General features: G+C 40.5%; 1 long non-coding RNA gene across 2 annotated transcripts; it reads left to right on the top strand.

Moving 5' to 3' along the window:
• Positions 1-10547: 10547 nt before the first annotated feature.
• LOC141596911 (uncharacterized) lies at positions 10548-13577 on the top strand. 2 transcript variants are annotated; one of them, XR_012522649.1, is made up of 4 exons: positions 10548-10652; positions 10752-10819; positions 11724-11810; positions 13220-13577. It is a non-coding gene; the product is annotated as an uncharacterized LOC141596911 (long non-coding RNA). The 2 variants fall into 2 exon arrangements; XR_012522644.1 differs by lacking the exon at positions 10752-10819.
• The last annotated feature ends 7840 nt before the right edge of the window (positions 13578-21417 follow it).

Genomic DNA, 21417 nt, shown 5'->3' with positions numbered 1-21417 from the left:
GAATGCTAAGGGTAACGATTGCTTAGTGTTCATGTCTTTACTTTGTGTCTTGACATGACACGAGGTATTCGAACGGTTCCAATTTCCCATAAAAATTGGTGGCGACTCCATACAAAAATGCAAACGCTTGTTTCTCTTTCCTCCCAAGCGCCCCCGTGGGCCCCCGCTGTCCACAGTTTGGCGACTCTGCTGGGGAAAATACACTTACGTGTAGCAAGGGTGAAACTTGAACAAGGTTAGGGAATAGTTTGTATAAGACAATTGTCGGATTTCATAACTCGGTCTTCCTAGACCGTTTTATTCGGCCTTCCTAGGCCCAACCCAACCCATTCGACCAATCGTCCCGTATAAACGGTCCTAATTCTTATTTGGGCCTAAGGATGGATAGCGATTGACGTCATCCATACCATGATGCTTACTCTTGTTTGTATCAAGGGACTTCACTACTTGAGGAAATGGACTAGGAATCGACCTTACTCTTGTTTGGTACGAGCCTCTCCACAGACTTCGGGTTTGATGGTTCGGTATGGCAACCCACCCTTTAAACCAAAACCCTTTTAAATGCACTCAGCATCCCGTTATAATGCTTGTATAAATGTTTGTACCTTACGTGGTCACCATTTCTAAACAAAACCATGACGATTTTTCAAAAATCAAAATCCTTTTCTTAACCAAAGTTTCGAAATAGGCCTTCAATTAGCGCAAAATCCGGTCAAAACTCTGTCCGTTTGTCGTGTCAAAATTTGGGCCACAAGCCCATTTCAAAACCTCACTTCGAGTCCACTCCTACAACTACACTATAGTTGACTAGGACACACATTTTCAAAAAACCTTGTCTTTCTTCAAAACTCACTCAACACAAGTGGCACACACCCACTTCACGAGTCAAAACATTTCTTCTTTTAGCAAGTGTGTTAGAATGGTCAATCGTGTTTTGATTCGTCGCCGATCTCTTATCCAGTTTTCAAGATGCCCAGATCCAGCGAAACAAACCTCCACCAACTTCAAGATGGTAATGATCGAATCCTAGCCGCGCTAGCCCAAATGCAAGTTACCCAAGACCAAGTCTATGACCGCCTTGAGCTCATTGAAGGCTGTATCTATGCCGTAGAGGAAAGGTTGCCCCCTCATGAAAGTGAAGTAATAGGTGACTCTGACAATGAATCCAAGGATGAAAATCCTCTCATGGGGATGACTGTAGCTGAGAAAAGACTCCAATACTTAGAGGAGCAATTGATGTACCTAAAGGGGGATGACATTTATAGGGAGAACAATCGCAAGTATGAGGCTGTCAATTCCAAATTGCCAACTAACTTCAATATGACGGATATCCCTAAATTCAAGGGACACGAGAACCCTTTGAACCACATCCGTGCCTTCAAGGATTACATGTCTATGAAAGGCATCAAACCCGAGATGTTCTTAAGGATCTTTTCTTCATCTCTTGACACCATCCCGAAGCAATGGTTCTACTCCTTAAATCACAAGAAGGTCGCTACTTGGGAGGATGCCGCAATCGAGTTCTCTAAATAATATGCGGATAATGCCGAGATCCAAGTAAACATGCGTACTCTAGAGGTTCTTACCCAAAACGACAAAGAAGGATTCACCGACTTCCTAAGTAGGTGGAGGAAGACTAGTACCCAATTAGTTGAACGCCCGGATGAGGCTACCCTTGTGGAAAAGTTTGTGGATAATCTCAAACCCATCTATGCCAATCATTTGAGGTACCAAAACATCAAAACTTTTAAGGACTTGACCGTACTAGGGACAAGGATCAAAGATGACATCCGTAAAGGACTCTTGTCCAAAACGGTAGGTCGAGGATATCAAGGTTCAACAAGTCGTTCATACGGCTCTACTAGCAAGGCCGATGAAGTTAACCTTCTCGAGCCATCCAAGAAAAGTACCCCACCAAGGAAATTCACAAATCTTGGGGACACTTACTCCAACGCTCTAAAAAGGTTAATGAAGCAAGGTAAACTCCAACCCATTGGGCCTACTCCCGAACCCGAAAGGAAATCCAAATTCTGGGACGAGAACTCGTACTGTGAATACCATAGGGGCAAGGGGCATGACACAGAAAGGTGCTACAAGTTGAAAAACGTGCTTCAAGACATGATTGAAGATGGTTGATTGCCAATACCACCAAGAGGTAAACCCAACAACACTCAGAATCCTCTTGGAGTTCTAGTGATTACAAGTGATGAATCTACCTTAGATTGCTCACACCTCATTTCTCCAATCGAAAATGAAGTCTACGTAATTGGGAATGAAAGGTTCTACTCTACTATCTCCCCTACCATTTCCGACTTCATCATATGGGCAAGGAGTGTAGATGGGCAAGTTTGGGAACTAGAAAATATGGTGACAACTTTACGCGATCCCAACGCAACACCCAAAGAACATGTGCCACTAATCTTCTCTCAAAATGCCACTATGCAAGAAGTAGTCATCGTGGTTGATAAACTAGTTGATCAAATCATACGACTGGAAGATGAAACCATGAGAATGAGAGAGCTAACTGCAATCAATGGAGTTTGGGCCGACGATGATGAGGACGAGTATCTCACTGAAAACTCCCTAGTCAAAGCAATAGTCCAAAATGGTGAAGACCAAGATATAGACCACCTAACTCGCTCGGGTCGTCCATATCAAAGCACTACTCAAAACGGTCCCACCAATATTGTTACACCAAATGATAACGAAGAGGACTCCACTGACCATTTGCTCAAGCAATTACAGAAGACGAAGGCTGATCTTTCAGTCTGGCAATTAGTAGCAAGCTCATTCCCACACTGCCAAGCTTTACTGCAAGCTTTGGCCAAATTAAATGTAGCACATAAATCGACACCCGAAGATGTAGTCAACTTGGTCTTCCAAGAATCACCAAAGCTAAGTAATCCTATTACTTTCTCGATTTAAGATTTGCCACCTTTTGGCGCCAGTCACAATTTAGCTCTTTACATCACTGTCATTTGTCTAAAGAAGAACGTGCCAATGACCTTGGTAGATGATGGCTCCGCGGTCAACGTCATACCCCTCAAAACGGCATACAAGTTAGGCATGAAAGAGTCGGATTGGACCCTACCAATCAAGGTGTGCGTGCATACGATGGTACACGACGGAAGGTGGTAGGACTTGTTAACCTAACCATAGCCACAGGGCCAATTGAACGAAAGGTTAACTTCCAAATAGTGGACATTGAATCTTCATTCAACATACTTCTGGGAAGGCTGTGGATTCACGCTTCCAAAGCGGTAACATCCACCCTTCATCAAAAGATCAAAATCCCACTAAATGGCAAAGTAGTGACGATCACTTCGTCACCCATCAGGGCAATAATCGAAAAACAGTCGAACAATCAAGTCCTTACAGATCCCGTATACGAACTTGGGGGCTTCCAAAGTGTAAGTGTCATAGAAAGTGAGTTGGCACCCTTATACTATGATCCCTACTCTAACTTGGTGGTCAACCACATGCTCAAAACCCAGGGATACTTCCCTGGAATGCCTTTAAACCCTACTCGAAGAAACACCTTTGCACCATACAAGGAAGGCAACTCGAAGAGGATACCACTTGGACTAGGGTACAAACCCACTAAAGAAGAAGTTCTCGAAATGCTCGCTCAAGTCCAAAACCGCAAGCATGTAGGAGTCCAAATGAGACCCTATCTCCCTACTTTAAATGGGTACTTTGTTCAAGAAGGAAGTCTAGAACTCTTTCACGGATTTCCCGAGCCTTGGTATTATCTCGAGAGGAAGCTAGCCGGAATCGAGATCTTTCACGATTGCTACTTTATCCCTCCAGAAACGGTTCCTACCGTCAAAACTCGTCAAGCACCTTGCTTAGACGAACAAGCTGTTAGCCTATTGTTCGGAGAAGATTGATTTGTTAGGGCCGCGCAGGATGAGATCATTACCATGATACTTCAAGACTGTAACACCCCGTATTTTAATAAGTTGGATAAAATTCTTTTAATTGCTACTTTATATTTAATTACGTTGGTTAACGATTTATATATTTATTTTCTCATCTAATTAATTAATTTCATTATAATTCGTTACGTTAAATTTAATAATCGTTAATAAGTTCTTTTAAAAGTTAGCTCGAGTTTGTTTAGTTGACTTTTTATGGGTTCATGTAAATAGTTTTATTTATTTAATAACTTTTTGTTTCTTTCTAAGTCCCTTATCAAAGTCGAGCTAAGTGGGCTCCAGACGGATCAGTTAGCTATTTCGAGTTTGTTCCGCTAAATTAGCAAATATCTTTAAAAGCCGCTAATTTAGTTAAAATCTCTAATAATTCCGATTCGAGCTAATTTCGTATTATTTTAGTTAACTAGCTGAGTTTATTTTATTTTCATTCATTAAGTTTATTTATTATTGAGTATGTTTTATCTCGAAAAACTTTACTAAAATCGCTTTTATTTAACTCGAGACGATTTTAAAAACGAGCGAAATTACTTAACGATGAAGAAACGTACGTATAATTAGTAGCTAGCAAGCTAGCTGGTGTTTATTATTATTATTACTAACCTACCGTCCCCACCCCCTTCACTTTCCCTTTCATTTCGTCCTTTCCTCCGCTCTATCAGCCAACAACAACCAACAACCAGTTTACCCCATTTTCGTCACCTTAAACCTCAGATCCCGCCTCCATTCTCAACCAAATTCGATAATTTTTGTACCATTCTCTTCCCCTTTCCTTCCTCCTCCTTCTAAGGTAAGAAAGTCTCCTTTTTGTAGTGGTTTCGTCTTTCGCCGTCTTATAAAAGTGTCGTCTTTTAGCTTCTTTATTCCGTTTTCTTGCCCTTTTATGAAGGATTTGAAGACCCGGGGTGAGGCTCGTGCCTTGTGGACCATTTATTCGAAGAATAAGGGGCGTTTAAGGTAACACGATTTTACCGATCCTAATAATTTATTATTGTTCAAGGTTGTCTGAATTATTATTAATTAATTATATTGATAACTAATAGTTTTATCGGTGCGTTGATATTATTTTGTGGTGACGGGTTTAGTTCTAATAATGGGAGACAGTTTAAGTTAAGTAAAGGATTGAAGAGGAAGGTAGTGTTTTGAATGTTCAAGGTCAGCGAGATGACATTATTGGCATCCTTAATGGCTAGGTTAAGCAAATTATTATTATTCCTAATGGAGATCGAGGCACGCAATTTGTGTATGGGTCTTGATGGGTACGGGATATTGGTTGCATCTTTAGGCATACTGTTAATGGGAAAATTAACATTGGTTTGACTATTATGAAGATCAATGTTGTTGGCTTCTGAGTTTGGTTGGTACGTATTATGATTTAGGAATTTAGTATTAAAGTTGTTGTCTGGTATTGTTATTGAATTGTCTTTTCTTCCGACTTTGACTCGCGGGTGAGTAGCTTAGAGTCTTACTCTAAGTGGTGAACACGGTTCTTTGAACCTTTGACAATATCGATGTTGAAATTGAGATGGAAATCTGGTTACTATGGAGTATTATATTATAGGACGGAGTAATGAGAGATATGGGGTAGAGAGTTGAGATTGAATTAATTTTTGGGACGAGAGTGACTTTTATAAGGTTGGCCTAGCAGCGGCATGGCCGTGGCCTGCTGTAGCCTGGCCGTGGCCTGCTGTAGTCTGGCCGTGGCCTAGGCAGTGGTCTGGCTAAGTCGCGAGTTTGGGCCGTATCTATAAATTGTTTTGACGCTAGTTTGGTTTATTTAAAATATAATTAAATTAATTTCCGTCTCATATTTTATATAACGATAATTCGTTAATATCGTCCTTTCACATAATTATTTTAGGTGACTCATATGTGGTTGAAGATGAAGAGTAATTTTGGGTTTTAGAAGCTTTCTCAAGTTTATTGCTTGTCTCTTTGCTAGCTTAAGGTAACTATTCCGAGTTACTCGACGAATTAATGTCACATTAGTAGTTGATGTTGTGTTTGTTGTTTGATAAGTGTTTAGGTGATTGATAATGTTTTACTTTCGTTTTTCACATGATAAAAATTGGAAATAGCATGAGAATAATATTGCGATAAATTTTGTAATTTGGGCCAAAGTAGGCCAAGACTCTGAGCTGGGCCAGATTGATCGAACGAGTTTGGTCAAGCTAGGTTTAAACCATCGACCTCGATTTGACCGATGACCCGTCGGGACTCGGGTCGAGGGTTTGTCTTTGAGGTGAGATTGGATGTTTTATGTTATGCCTTGATATTTGTAATTATCATTTCACATGTTGGGTGTTGGATGCTTTGGATGCTTTATACTTGAGTCTTCTTGCCTTGTTGCCATTTTAGCTTGTTCTCATGAATTATAAGATTAACGGTTAGATGGAATTTGGATTATTATTGATATTGAGGATATTGTTGGATTGTCTGCTGAATAGACATTTAAATAGCCTTTCACATGATAGAATGTTAGCATTTATGTTGGTAAGTTGGACTCTTTGCCCTCTTATGGTTAAGTGGGTGTCTTACTTGTCTTATGTGGTGTGGGCTAAAGTATTCAAGCTGGGACTAGCTGGGACTAGGTCCTAGGTGAGTATTTCGGCCTTCATCATAGATAGGTCTTTATAGTCTTTGACGAGTATATGTTCACCGCTTAATAGCCTTTGTGGTTCCGACTTGGTGGGATTATATCCAAGTTGGGGCATGACCTCGTTACTTATTTTGAGAGTAAGTGGTCAGCTTAAGTACTAGCCAACCCTTTGGTGGACTCCTTAGGGTACTCACTTTGTTTTAGAAAAATTGTGGGTCTTGGGTGCGGTGGTGTGTATCCGCATGTCTAGGTCTGCGCAGATTTTAGGCTAGGGTTGTGTTGTGTCTTGGCCATGTTTTATTCATATTAACCGCTGAGCCAAGATACCGGTTCGATTACCTTCCCTACCTCGTGGTATAGACTCGAGTTACAGAGTGACTATTGACCGTGCTAAGAACTTATGCCTGTCTTTGATATATTGCCCTTTCTTGTATGGTGATTCTATGAATCATAGAAGGTGAGATGCAAGCCGGCTATGGTTGATAGAGTTTGGATTCCTGGATGTTATGTGATTCACATGATAGTGTAGTATGAGTCGGTCTAGTATTCACATGCTAGGACTATGTGTTGTTATATTGTTGTTCTCATGATAAGCACGATTGTCTAGCATCTATATGCTAAGGCTATGTGTTATTCATATTCATATTCTTATGTTTACATGTTATATCAATTATGACATTTCGTGGCTGGGAGAACTCGGAGTTACTCCCCACTGACTGTGGCTTTCGTATTTGTATAAAATGCGAATGACATGTAGGTGATGCATATATGGGGTACATGGACGAGCTAGCGAGCAAAGTAACCTTGGGACCTAGACTGGTTTTATTTTATGGTGACCCTTAAACACTTTTTATGTCACATACATTTTAGGGACATATGTCTCCCTCTTTACATTTGGTTGTATAATTTGCTATTCACGACTTTAGCGATGGTTAGGTTATGAAACTTCTAGTTAGACCTTGTATGTTTGACACCTTCCAATTTGGATATCTTTATAACAGTTCGGTTTTAAAAATTACAGGGTTTTTACCCAAATGAACCTATTACAAACATATCCTGTCAGTTTTTCTGTAGAATTACGTGTTTACTTTTCCGCAATAAATGAGGGTGTCACAGTTGGTATCAGAGCATATTTGCTCCCGACGCACGTTTGTGCACCCCAATATAAATAACTTGACCTTAAAATAATAAACTTGAGAGATGGGTAAGATGGGTAGACTTAGGACCTTATGTTGTAGTCTCTTTGTGTTTGCTCTTTGTTAGGTACTAACCTGTTTGTTGATTGTCATTTAATAATTGTTGCGTTCTTATATCAATGACCGTGAGCTTATCTATAGCTAATGGAGTTATTACCCTTATTATAAAAAAAATTTGAACTAAAGGTTTTGAAAATATTTTAATGTTTTTCACTGGTTTTAACGTCAATTAGTGTTAAAGCTTGTTATTGGAGACGTCTGATAATTAGTTTTATCATTTGTTGGTGTAAAAATGTATTTTTTTGTCTTTGAATTGGAATATTGATGTTCTTGAGTGATCGCCAAGAGTATCTCCGTTCCATTGAAAGGACACTTATATTTTACGAAGATCAAGATTTAGCGCCTTTTGCTGAGGATTGAAGATTTGTTCAACCTTTGAAGAATGCTTCTACTTCCTTGAAGATGTTTCTCGTTCTTTTTGTATCTCGCCTTATTCTTAATCTCTTGGTGCTTATCCTTCTTCTAAACTCTCTATTCTTCTTCCTAGGAAGTTACATTTGTATCCTCCCAACTTGTCCTTTCACCCTTGCTAATCCTCCCTTAACGCCTTTTAGATAGTTCTCTTTCTTGTGTGGGGTGTTAATCTTGGTTGGATAATTTGGCTTGTGGAGTTGTTTCTGGTTGACCTATAACCCCGGTTTTGAGAAGTTGTGATATTGGAAGGACTTAGGTAGTGTGGTGAGACGTACTTGGGGATTCTTATACCTAACCCCTTGGTAATGTGAGTATAAGTGATAGGTGGAATTATGTGTGTTAAGAGTGAGTTGCCTATGTTACTAAAGTTATAGAACTTGGCTTTGTTGTTTTTGTTTGGGATTTGGTCGTTTTGTCATGAAGGTATAATACCCTAATAGGCGTGACCTTGTTAGAGAGAACCTTAAGTTTTAGGAAGCGTATGGATTAAGCCTTAAAATTTTCTTTCGTACCATCAATCGTTTTCCCCCCTTTCGTTCATACCTTGGTTGGATTTGATTCTTAAGTATAAAAGTTTACTCGTTATTTCCTTGCTGTCTAAATTCCCTTTCTCCTTGATCATAAGCGTTACCGTTCATACCTCATTTCCTCGCTTCATCTTGCTCCTCCTTTAAGTCTGACATTCGTATCTTGTGAAACTCTATCTTTGACATCCTTGTAATTTTGACTTCAATTTTTACCCTATGAAAGTCATTATAGCTCTCTTGTTGGTTAAGTTTGAGCTCTTTTAACATACTTTGTTTTTATGCTATCTAAGTTACTTTCCTTTTTGTACAACTTCTAAACTTTCAAGCTACCCGTTTCGATTCATTCTTAAAAGTTTATGTCACTTCTGCAAACCTAACCTATTTTTAAAGTTTTGAAAATGAAAATTTGATTTAATTCCATATTCGTTCCTTGAGCATAGACTTCCTTATCATGGTTTTGAGTTGCTAAACCCGAAAATTTCTTTAAATTTTATCCAATTTCTATTAACCTTGATCTATTTATGACTTCTTTGTCAAAGTTTAATATTATATTTCCGGAATCTAACTCCCCTTTTAGTTTAAAGGTGAAACCTTTATTTCTATTTTGGCTTTTTGCAAAAGAACATTTGAGAAGATTACCTTTCTCTTATTTTGATTTTAACGTTGATCGGATGTTAGAACTAGTTATTGGAAACGTTTGATAACTTGTTCTACGATTGTCGGCGAATAGTTTTTGTTTTAAATTTGTCTCTGACTTGGAAAGTTAGCATTCTTGTGTGCGCGACAAGAGCATTTCCGTTCCATGAATGAGACTTATATTTTTGAAAACTCTTCATTAATGTTTTTGAAGGTATTTTGATTTTGACTTATACAAATAATTTGCCTTTTGACCTTATCTTTGATTTGGAATGTGATGTTCTTGAATACGTAACGAGAACACTTCCGTTCCTCTGATGAGAGTCTGGTTCTGTCGGAAAATTTTATTTGAAACTTTTGAAAGAATTTTAGTTCTTACGATAAGTAACCTTTTAAATGTTTTGGTTACCGATTCCAAAGTTCCAGTTTTGTTTTATATAACCTTTCATTTCTACTTTCAAGTTTCGAGGACGAAACTTTTTAAAAGGTGGGGTGATTGTAACACCCCGTATTTTAATAAGTTGGATAAAATTCTTTTAATTGCTACTTTATATTTAATTACGTTGGTTAACGATTTATATATTTATTTTCTCAGCTAATTAATTAATTTCATTATAATTCGTTACGTTAAATTTAATAATCGTTAATAAGTTCTTTTAAAAGTTAGCTCGAGTTTGTTTAGTTGACTTTTTATGGGTTCATGTAAATAGTTTTATTTATTTAATAACTTTTTGTTTCTTTCTAAGTCCCTTATCAAAGTCGAGCTAAGTGGGCTCCAGACGGACCAGTTAGCTATTTCGAGTTTGTTCCGCTAAATTAGCAAATATCTTTAAAAGCCGCTAATTTAGTTAAAATCTCTAATAATTCCGATTCGAGCTAATTTCGTATTATTTTAGTTAACTAGCTGAGTTTATTTTATTTTCATTCATTAAGTTTATTTATTATTGAGTATGTTTTATCTCGAAAAACTTTACTAAAATCGCTTTTATTTAACTCGAGACGATTTTAAAAACGAGCGAAATTACTTAACGATGAAGAAACGTACGTATAATTAGTAGCTAGCAAGCTAGCTGGTGTTTATTATTATTATTACTAACCTACCGTCCCACCCCCTTCACTTTCCCTTTCATTTCGTCCTTTCCTCTTTCGCTCTATCAGCAACAACAACCAACAACCAGTTTACCCCATTTTCGTCACCTTAAACCTCAGATCCCGCCTCCATTCTCAATCAAATTCGATAATTTTTGTACCATTCTCTTCCCCTTTCCTTCCTCCTCCTTTTAAGGTAAGAAAGTCTCCTTTTTGTAGTGGTTTCGTCTTTCGCCGTCTTATAAAAGTGTCGTCTTTTAGCTTCTTTATTCCGTTTTCTTGCCCTTTTATGAAGGATTTGAAGACCCGGGGTGAGGCTCGTGCCTTGTGGACCATTTATTCGAAGAATAAGGGGCGTTTAAGGTAACACGATTTTACCGATCCTAATAATTTATTATTGTTCGAGGTTGTCTGAATTATTATTAATTAATTATATTGATAACTAATAGTTTTATCGGTGCGTTGATATTATTTTGTGGTGACGGGTTTAGTTCTAATAATGGGAGACAGTTTAAGTTAAGTAAAGGATTGAAGAGGAAGGTAGTGTTTTGAATGTTCAAGGTCAGCGAGATGACATTATTGGCATCCTTAATGGCTAGGTTAAGCAAATTATTATTATTGCTAATGGAGATCGAGGCACGCAATTTGTGTATGGGTCTTGATGGGTACGGGATATTGGTTGCATCTTTAGGCATACTGTTAATGGGAAAATTAACATTGGTTTGACTATTATGAAGATCAATGTTGTTGGCTTCTGAGTTTGGTTGGTACGTATTATGATTTAGGAATTTAGTATTAAAGTTGTTGTCTGGTATTGTTATTGAATTGTCTTTCCTTCCGACTTTGACTCGCGGGTGAGTAGCTTAGAGTCTTACTCTAAGTGGTGAGCACGGTTCTTTGAACCTTTGACAATATCGATGTTGAAATTGAGATGGAAATCTGGTTACTATGGAGTATTATATTATAGGACGGAGTAATGAGAGAGATGGGGTAGAGAGTTGAGATTGAATTAATTTTTGGGACGAGAGTGACTTTTATAAGGTTGGCCTAGCAGCGGCCTGGCCGTGGCCTGCTGTAGCCTGGCCGTGGCCTGCTGTAGCCTGGCCGTGGCCTAGGCAGTGGCCTGGCTAAGTCGCGAGTATGGGCCGTATCTATAAATTGTTTTGACGCTAGTTTGGTTTATTTAAAATATAATTAAATTAATTTCCGTCTCATATTTTATATAACGATAATTCGTTAATATCGTCCTTTCACATAATTATTTTAGGTGACTCATATGTGGTTGAAGATGAAGAGTAATTTTGGGTTTTAGAAGCTTTCTCAAGTTTATTGCTTGTCTCTTTGCTAGCTTAAGGTAACTATTCCGAGTTACTCGACGAATTAATGTCACATTAGTAGTTGATGTTGTGTTTGTTGTTTGATAAGTGTTTAGGTGATTGATAATGTTTTACTTTCGTTTTTCACATGATAAAAATTGGAAATAGCATGAGAATAATATTGCGATAAATTTTGTAATTTGGGCCAAAGTAGGCCAAGACTCTGAGCTGGGCCAGATTGACCGAACGAGTTTGGTCAAGCTAGGTTTAAACCAGTCAGCCTCGATTTGACCGATGACTCGTCGCGGGACTCGGGTCGAGGGTTTGTCTTTGAGGTGAGATTGGATGTTTTTATGTTATGCCTTGATATTTGTAATTATCATTTCACATGTTGGGTGTTGGATGCTTTGGATGCTTTATACTTGAGTCTTCTTGCCTTGTTGCCATTTTAGCTTGTTCTCATGAATTATGAGATTAACGGTTAGCTGGAATTTGGATTATTATTGATATTGAGGATATTGTTGGATTGTCTGCTGAATAGACATTTATATAGCCTTTCACATGATAGAATGTTAGCATTTATGTTGGTAAGTTGGACTCTTTGCCCTCTTATGGTTAAGTGAGTGTCTTACTTGTCTTGTGTGGTGTGGGCTAAAGTATTCAAGCTGGGACTAGCTGGGACTAGGTCCTAGGTGAGTATTTCGGCCTTCATCATAGATAGGTCTTTATAGTCTTTGACGAGTATATGTTCACTGCTTAATAGCCTTTGTGTTCCTGACTTGGTGGGATTATATCCAAGTTGGGGCATGACCTCGTTACTTATTTTGAGAGTAAGTGGTCAGCTTAAGTACTAGCCAACCCTTTGGTGGACTCCTTAGGGTACTCACTTTGTTTTAGAAAAATTGTGGGTCTTGGGTGCGGTGGTGTGTATCCGCATGTCTAGGTCTGCGCAGATTTTAGGCTAGGGTTGTGTTGTGTCTTGGCCATGTTTTATTCATATTAACCGCTGAGCCAAGATACCGGTTCGATTACCTTCCCTACCTCGTGGTATAGACTCGAGTTACAGAGTGACTATTGACCGTGCTAAGAACTTATGCCTGTCTTTGATATATTGCCCTTTCTTGTATGGTGATTCTATGAATCATAGAAGGTGAGATGCAAGCCGGCTATGGTTGATAGAGTTTGGATTCCTGGATGTTATGTGATTCACATGATAGTGTAGTATGAGTCGGTCTAGTATTCACATGCTAGGACTATGTGTTGTTATATTGTTGTTCTCATGATAAGCACGATTGTCTAGCATCTATATGTTAAGGCTATGTGTTATTCATATTCATATTTCTTATGTTTACATGTTATATTAATTATGACATTTCGTGGCTGGGAGAACTCGGAGTTACTCCCCACTGACTGTGGCTTTCGTATTTGTATAAAATGCGAATGACAGGTAGGTGATGCATATATGGGGTACATGGACGAGCTAGCGAGCAAAGTAACCTTGGGACCTAGACTGGTTTTATTTTATGGTGACCCTTAAACACTTTTTATGTCACATACATTTTAGGGACATATGTCTCCCTCTTTACATTTGGTTGTATAATTTGCTATTCGCGACTTTAGCGATGGTTAGGTTATGAAACTTCTAGTTAGACCTTGTATGTTTGACACCTTCCAATTTGGATATCTTTATAACAGGTTCAGGTTTTAAAAATTACAGGTTTTTACCCAAATGAACCTATTACAAACATATCCTGTCAGTTTTTCTGTAGAATTACGTGTTTACTTTTCCGCAATAAATGAGGGTGTCACAAAGACGATCGCTTCAACCCCACCGCGTTAATCACAGAAACCAACGCAAGACAGCAGAAAGGATGGAGAAAATCAATCAAGTGGACCAACAATCAAGGAAGACTCTTCAAGCTCACCACTGGAGAAGGAGAGATGTTCATAGGAGAACCAGAAGACGATGAGTTCGAGTCGGAGTCGAAGTCAGAGTCGGAGTCTAGAGAAGTCATTAGAGAGTCTACTCCTGTCATCATCCCCACTCCCTTTGTTTCTCCTAGCTTAGCCTCGAGTAGTCATAGTAGTTCGGAAAATGCCCCAACCCCTGTCCCTTTGCCGCCACTGACCATGGATCAGTTGGCTTCTTTCTTTCAACTTTACTCAAATTTTAATATGAATAAATCAGGTTCTGCTTACTCTTTGTGTTATCTTGAGTGCAATTCTGTTTACGATGATACTGAGGATGACCAAGACCCAGACTCGATCGAAATACCTCCCTATGTAGCCAAAGAAATACTGCAGGAAGGGGAAGGGGGACCAGTAATAGAAGACACCGAACCCATCAATGTAGGAACCGAACTAGAACCCCAAGAACTTAGGATAGGGACTACCTTGAGCTCTACCGAAAGGGCTGACTTCATAGACCTCCTAAATGAATTCAAAGACGTTTTCGCTTGGTCCTACAAAGACATGCCAGGGATCGACAGGGATATCGCTGAACATAGAATTCCGATTAAGCCAGGTTTCAAACTTGTAAAACAGAAGCTTCGACGAATGAGAACAGAATGGGCTCTCAAGATTAAAGAAGAAGTGGACAAACAATTCAAAGCCGGGTTCATCAAAGTTTCCGAGTATTCTGACTGGGTAGCCAACATAGTACCCGTACCCAAAAAAGATGGGAGAATCCGTGTTTGTGTTGATTTTAAAGACTTAAACAAAGCAAGTCCAAAAGATGACTTCCCTCTACCTCACATCGACATATTAGTGGACAATACTGCTGACCACGCGTTACTATCCTTCATGGATGGGTATGCGGGTTATAATCAAATCAAAATGGCCATGGAAAATATGCATAAGACCGCCTTTGTCACCCAATGGGGAACCTATTGCTATACGGTAATGCCGTTTGGATTAATCAACGCCGGAGCTACATATCAACGCACCGCAACTACACTCTTGCATGACATGATGCACAAAGAAGTTGAGGTATACGTAGATGACATGATTGTCAAATCCAAGGAAAGAGAAGGGCATATTGCGAACCTTCGCAAATTTTTCACAAGACTACGAAAGTACAACATGAGGCTCAATCCTCAGAAATGCACATTCGGGGTAACATCTGGCAAACTCCTGGGATACGTCGTTAGTCAAAGAGGTATAGAAATAGATCCTTCCAAAATCAAAGCTCTGATCGAAATGCCACAACCTCAAACAGAAAAAGAAGTCAGAGGATTCTTGGGAAAAGTGCAATATATAAGTCGATTCATATCGAAACTTACAATGATTTGTGAGCCTATCTTCAAGAAACTCAAGAAAACAGACCACACCATGTGGGATGATGATTGTCAAAAGGCGTTTGACCGAATCAAGGAGATATTGGCTAAACCACCAGTGCTCATGCCACCACAACGAGATCAACCTCTTGGTTTATATCTCACAGTAACCGAAACGGCCATGGGTGCCATGTTGGCTCAAACAGTAGGAAGTGAAGAAAGAGCTATCTACTACCTTAGTAAGAAGTTCTTGGAGTACGAGTGCAAATACTCATAACTCGAAAAGACATGCCTCGCTCTTGTGTGGGCAATGAAGAAGCTACGCCATTACATGCTTAGCTACTCCGTCAAAATATACTCCAAAATGGATCCAGTCAAATATCTCTTCGAGAAACCCGTCCTCAACGGACGCCTAGCAAGATGGACCCTGATGCTCTCAGAATTCAACCTCAAATACGTGCCACTGAAAGTTATAAAAGGTCGCGCCGTCGCCGAATTTTTCGCAGAAAATCCCATCAATGACGCACAAACAATAGATACTTGGTCATTTCCAGACGAGGATATACTCCAAACTGATGTAGACTCCTGGGACCTTTACTTTGATGGAGCATCAAACTTAAGAGGATTTGGAATATGAGTGTTGCTCATTTCTCCTGAAGGCGAGCATACACCAATTGCCGTCAAACTCGACTTCGAGGTGACAAACAACGCTGCAGAATACGAAGCTTATCTCATTGGATTACAAGCGACAGTGAGCTTAGGCATTAAAAACCTCCGAGTACATGGGGATTCATCACTGATCATCAACCAAGTTACAGGATCTTGGAAAATTCGAAGCGAAAGCCTCGCACCTTATCAGGCCAGAATAGACCAAGTTGCCCAATTCTTTGATCACGTAACCTACCTACACCTACCTCGGGAAGAAAATCAATTTGCAGACGCTCTTGCAAAACTTTCATCTTTGATTAATATGCCAGATCACATGGTGGAAATGCCTTTGTGCATCGAACGACGGTCAGAGCCGGCTTATGTCCACCAAATCACCGATGAAGAGGAAATCGCGCAAGAACCCTGGTTCCAAGCAATCCTGAATTTCAAGCTTAATGGTACCTATCCACCGGATATGGACAAGAGGGGACAACGTGCTATACGCCTACTAGCTTCCCAATACGTTTTCATGCAAGGAGACTTATACAAAAGAACACCTCTGGGTGTAGTCCTACGTTGCCTTGATCATTCGCAGGCACGCAAGGTGATGGAAGAAGTCCACGACGGAGAATGCGGTCCTCACATGAGTGGGCCCATGATGGCAAAGAAAATCACACGTTTGGGGTATTATTGGACCACAATGGAATCCGATTGCATCAAATATGTAAGACATTGCCACAATTGCCAAATCTTCGGGAATGTACAACATGTCCCTCCTTCATTGCTCTATACAATGACATCCCCTTGGCCATTTTCTGCATGGGGAATTGACATAATCGGGAAGATAACCCCGGCCGGAACAGGAGGTCACTGTTTCATCCTAGTAGCAATTGACTATTTCACCAAATGGGTAGAAGCGGCTTCCTACACTAGTCTTACAGCTAAAAATGTGGCAAAGTTCATACAAAACAACATCATCTGTCGATATGGTTGCCCACATGAGATCATTAGCGATAACGGATCACATTTCCAAGCTGAGACTGATTAATTGCTAGCCAAATACAAGATTAAGCATCACCACTCTTCGCCCTATAGACGACAGACTAACGGCGCGGTAGAGGCGGCAAACAAGAATGTTGTCACGATTCTCAAGAAAATGATTGACAACTATAGAGATTGGCCAAGCAAGATACCCTTTGCTTTGTGGGGGTATCGTACATCTGTTAGGACGCCCACTGGGGCTACTCCTTTCTATTTGACCTACGGCATGGAAGCTGTACAACCAGTCGAGCTGGAAATACCATCCTTGCGTATTTTACTCGAAAGTCAAATCCCAGAAGCCTATTGGAAGAGGGATAGATATGAAGAACTCATCCTCCTGGATGAACGTAGGCTACGCGCCTTACATAATGTCCAAACATATCAAGCACGTATCAAACGAGCTTTCAACAAAAGGGTTAGGCCAAGAAACATCAAAGAAGGAGACTTAGTGCTCAAATCGGTTAGAGCTCTTCTACCTGTTGACCCACAGGGAAAATTCAAACCTAATTGGGCCGGACCATTTCTAGTCAAATCCATACTCCCAGGGGTGCGGTTAGAATCACAGACCTAGACGGGAATGAGTTTTCGAACCCAACAAACCTTGACCAACTAAAACGATACTATGCCTAGAATAGGAACGAAAACGCGCCTCGCGTAACCCCATGTGTCGCTCTTGTGGCACTAAATAAACGACCCCTGGCCAAGCTGAAATAAGCTAATGTCACTGTGCTCTTGCATTTTGACAAATTTGTCATCCTCGTATCATCAAATAAACTAAATTCGCACCTTCAGAGTAAGCAAAAAGCTCATGCTTATTTTCTAAGTTCATTACAAGCTCTTGCTTAGAACAATTATTCTTTTACATTTACTCGAACTACGCGCAAGGGTTTGATTTCATTTTTTTCTAAGTGAATACGTAGGCAATCCTTCATAGGATTCAACCCGTTTTATCTAAAATGTAAATAGAAGGACATTTGCATTGCATTTGGAATTCGACAAGAATAATAAATAGAAAATCACAACGGTTTCATAACCATTTAACCTTTTTTATTTCATCCATTTTCTAATAATAATAGTACGCTACATAATAAAAATAGAATAGGCTAGGATTTTAAAACCCCACCTTTTTATTACAACAATAAATAATAATAATAATCAAATAATAAATAAAGACTCGGGCTATTCCTCCATCTTCCCCTTGCCCTTGTCGTTCTTGTCATATTTCTTGTCACGACCTCGAGTCGGACGCTCTTGTGCCACTTCAGATCTAATCACCAACGGTCTTTCTCGAGGCCTAGACTTTCCATTCTTTCCAATCACCATTTCCGCGACAGGAGTAGTCTTTGGTTTCTTCGAAGGATGAACAACTTGAAACCCGGCTTCTTCTTCTCCCTCTGTCAGATGCTTTTCTTTCTCCTTCTCTACCTCGCGTACCTTGTAGTCAACGGGCTCGCGCTTCCTCAACCTCTCGCGCTCTTCCGGAGTAGTAGCCTTTCTCCATCGCAGATAAGAATCCGACACCCACAAGGCATTAGCAGAGAAATTCAAGAACCACATGTTTCTCTGGGCCCATTTAATGGCCCACTCTCTTCGGCTCTCCGTAGTAAGCACCATAGCAGTCTGCGGGACGGTATCAAGCTTCAGGATCGTCTGTTTCAGCCCAACTTGTCTCATCAGCCTTTCCGGGAAGATGCACACCATAAACTCCAATCTAGGAATGCGCACGGACCTAGTAGGATCCAAAGAAGACACTCCAGTGACAGATTTGAGGTGCCACCACGGTACAACCCACCTTATCAAGGGATCATCGTCGCTCTTCAGCTTGTTCTTCCAGTAATCACAGACCCGAGTGAAGTCCACCTTGTACAACCTCGTCCTCATCGCAATCGAGCGGGCATGATAGGAAAGCACATGAACAGGGGGCTCGATCAATCGGAGCCGTTCCATAAGCCAAACCTACCAAAAGCGGGTATTAGACAAAAAAAAACGAAAAAGACGAAAAAAAAAGAAAAAAGAAAAGAAAAAAAAACGAAAAAAACGAAAAAAAAAAAACGAAAACATGTGTTTTACCTGCAGAATGACGGGGCTTCCCAAATACGGTAGACCACGGTTGGATTTCCTATTATCCAAGCCCAAAAGAATCTCTCCTAAGCATAAGCAAGCTGGGCTCCTGCGCAGCTCCATTTGCTCAACAAGGCCCAAAAGACGGGGATCACCTCTCAAGTCTTCATCAACATGCCCTTGGAAGACATACACATGCAACAAGCAAAAGCCAAATGCCCTTCGCTTAGCAACATGAGAAACGGTGGGGTCGGCCATGTTGATGAATCGATCTATGAAGTCCAACATCCTCACGCCCTTCGAGGTCACTAGACGGTCCACCTCAAGTCTAGTCAATCCAAGCAAATCTCTAAATTTGCTCTTATACCCTTGCAAAGTAGAAGGAATGGCAGGCAAGTGTTCGGGATCCCACCCACCAATAGCAGCAATTTCTTCAGGAAATGGGCAAATATCACCTCCCGGGAAAGCAAAAACATGGTAATTCGGGTCCCAATAGTCAAGACAAGCATCCAGGAACGGTTTAACAATCTTGATGAGTTTTAAACTCAACAAAGACCCAAAATTATAAGCACCCATATCATGTTTCTCCATGTTCGAAAATTCGTTGGTCCATTCCTCCAAGCGGATCTCCAAAGTATTCATGATGAGAAAATTATCTTGAGAATTTTGTGTAATTAGACGAAGAAGAGACGGAAGATTTGTGTGAATAAAAGCCCCATCGACGTTTCTATTTATACTAATTTCTGTTTCCAAAAATCCGTCAGAGCAGAACACCTTGGGAACAAGGCGCAAAGACTGCGCGCCTCTTCAAAGGGACGCGACTCATCTTTCGCGCCTCTTTTCTCGCCTTCACTTCTGTGATTTTCCGCGTTGGATCTTTCCTAATTCCATGACGAAAAATTTTCTATTCCTACGGGTTATTATTTTGGTAAATACGAGAAGATTACCATGTTTCAGGTTTCCTAATTTCGCGGGCACGCATTTCGAGGCGACATCGACATTTTTCGCCATTTTCTCACACTTGTATATTTTCATTTTCGGAAGTAATTTTCATTTTAATTCATCATTTTAGGGAATAATTTTCGTTTTCATTCATTTTAGCTTTATATTTCTCATTTAATTCGTTTATTTTAGAAAATAATTTTCAATTTACCGAATTTTAACATTTATATTCATTTTAGTTTCTTAATTTCATTCATACATTTCTAACTTATAGATTTCTATTTTTTTTCTTTTTTTAGGGGTAACCCTCCCTACCGTCCGGTCATTTCCGGCAAATTTTTTGCATTTTGAGTCTTTCGTTTTGCGCTAATTAAGGCCATATGTATATACAAATGTATGTTTTGAGTGTTTTCTATGTAAATTTCGGCAGCCTGACGGCGTAAACCGTCATCTACCAAACCTGTTCAGAGCTAACTTGCAGATACAAGCAACGCAACCCAGCAGCAACGGCTCTCAAGCCATCTTATATACAACCAACAAAGGAAATGTACAACAAACTGGGGGCTCTCGCCCCAAACAAAGTCCAAAAATGTCCAAATCGATGTCCAAATGTGCAAGTCTACAAAAGCTACACAAAACTACTGCTGGTCGCCCTCCAGCTCTACAACTCTTGCCGCAAGAACGGCAATCTCGGCGTCCCGAACCTCGAGCTCCCTCAACAAGCGAGTTGTCTCCTCCCGAGACTGGGTCAACTCTCGCTCCAGCTCGCGGTCACCCTGTAAATAACAAAATTGGCTCATGTCAATCGTTTCAAGCAAAATCGGAAAATCAAAAAAATCAAAAATGGAATAGGCATAAGGTTCATACCTGACGACCTCGACCGCCGACAAGTGCCTCGATGGCAGTAGCTCGCAGCCGGTTGGCCACCCTCCACAACGCCACAAACCGAGATGGCGCGACCTGCATTTTCAAAAAGAAATTCTCAACAATTGAACAAGCTCAATCAAATGTGTTCTTACACAAAAGTTACGCAAAGATTAGAGGGTTTACCCTCCGAATCAGATGCTGCCAGTCGTCCAGGCCAGCATCCGTCACAGCTACGTCAAAGTCACGCAGCTCGGAGATCGTCGTCCTCCCGGTCGCGTCAGTGTACTCGAGGGTCTCGGGGTACTCTAGGGGCTCGATGCCCGCCGCCTCAACCTCCTGCAAAGATAAATGGTTCTCATTAATCGATGATCTTTCATCATAATTCTCAAAATCAAGTCAAGAGGAACAGTAAAAGATGCTCACCACTACCGGCCAGTACGCCAACCTCCCGTAGAGGAACGCCGAGTAGTCCTCGCCAGGAAGAAGGAGGGCGTCACCACTGGCACCAGCCAAGTCCGCCTCCCTCTCAGCCTCAGAAGGCTCCTTGAACATCGTCCTGGGAGGATCGACAGGAACCGTCAACACGTCCCGAGAGCACTGACGAGCCAGGCGCTCGCCCAGGTACCACACAGGACCCATCGACGTCCTCAACAGCAGTCGGCCCGAGCTCCTGGGTCGAAGAACCTCAACCACGAAAGGAGGCGCTCCAGCGTACTCCGCCCAAGGTATGGGCACCCACTGTGATAAGACAAACAAGGATCATTCCTATGATCAATTAAAAGACAATATAAGAAGCACATGAATTAATGTG

Source organism: Silene latifolia, chromosome 1 (genome assembly GCF_048544455.1).
Source record: "Silene latifolia isolate original U9 population chromosome 1, ASM4854445v1, whole genome shotgun sequence".
Taxonomy (NCBI): domain Eukaryota; kingdom Viridiplantae; phylum Streptophyta; class Magnoliopsida; order Caryophyllales; family Caryophyllaceae; genus Silene; species Silene latifolia.
This window is presented reverse-complemented; position numbering and strand designations above follow the sequence as displayed.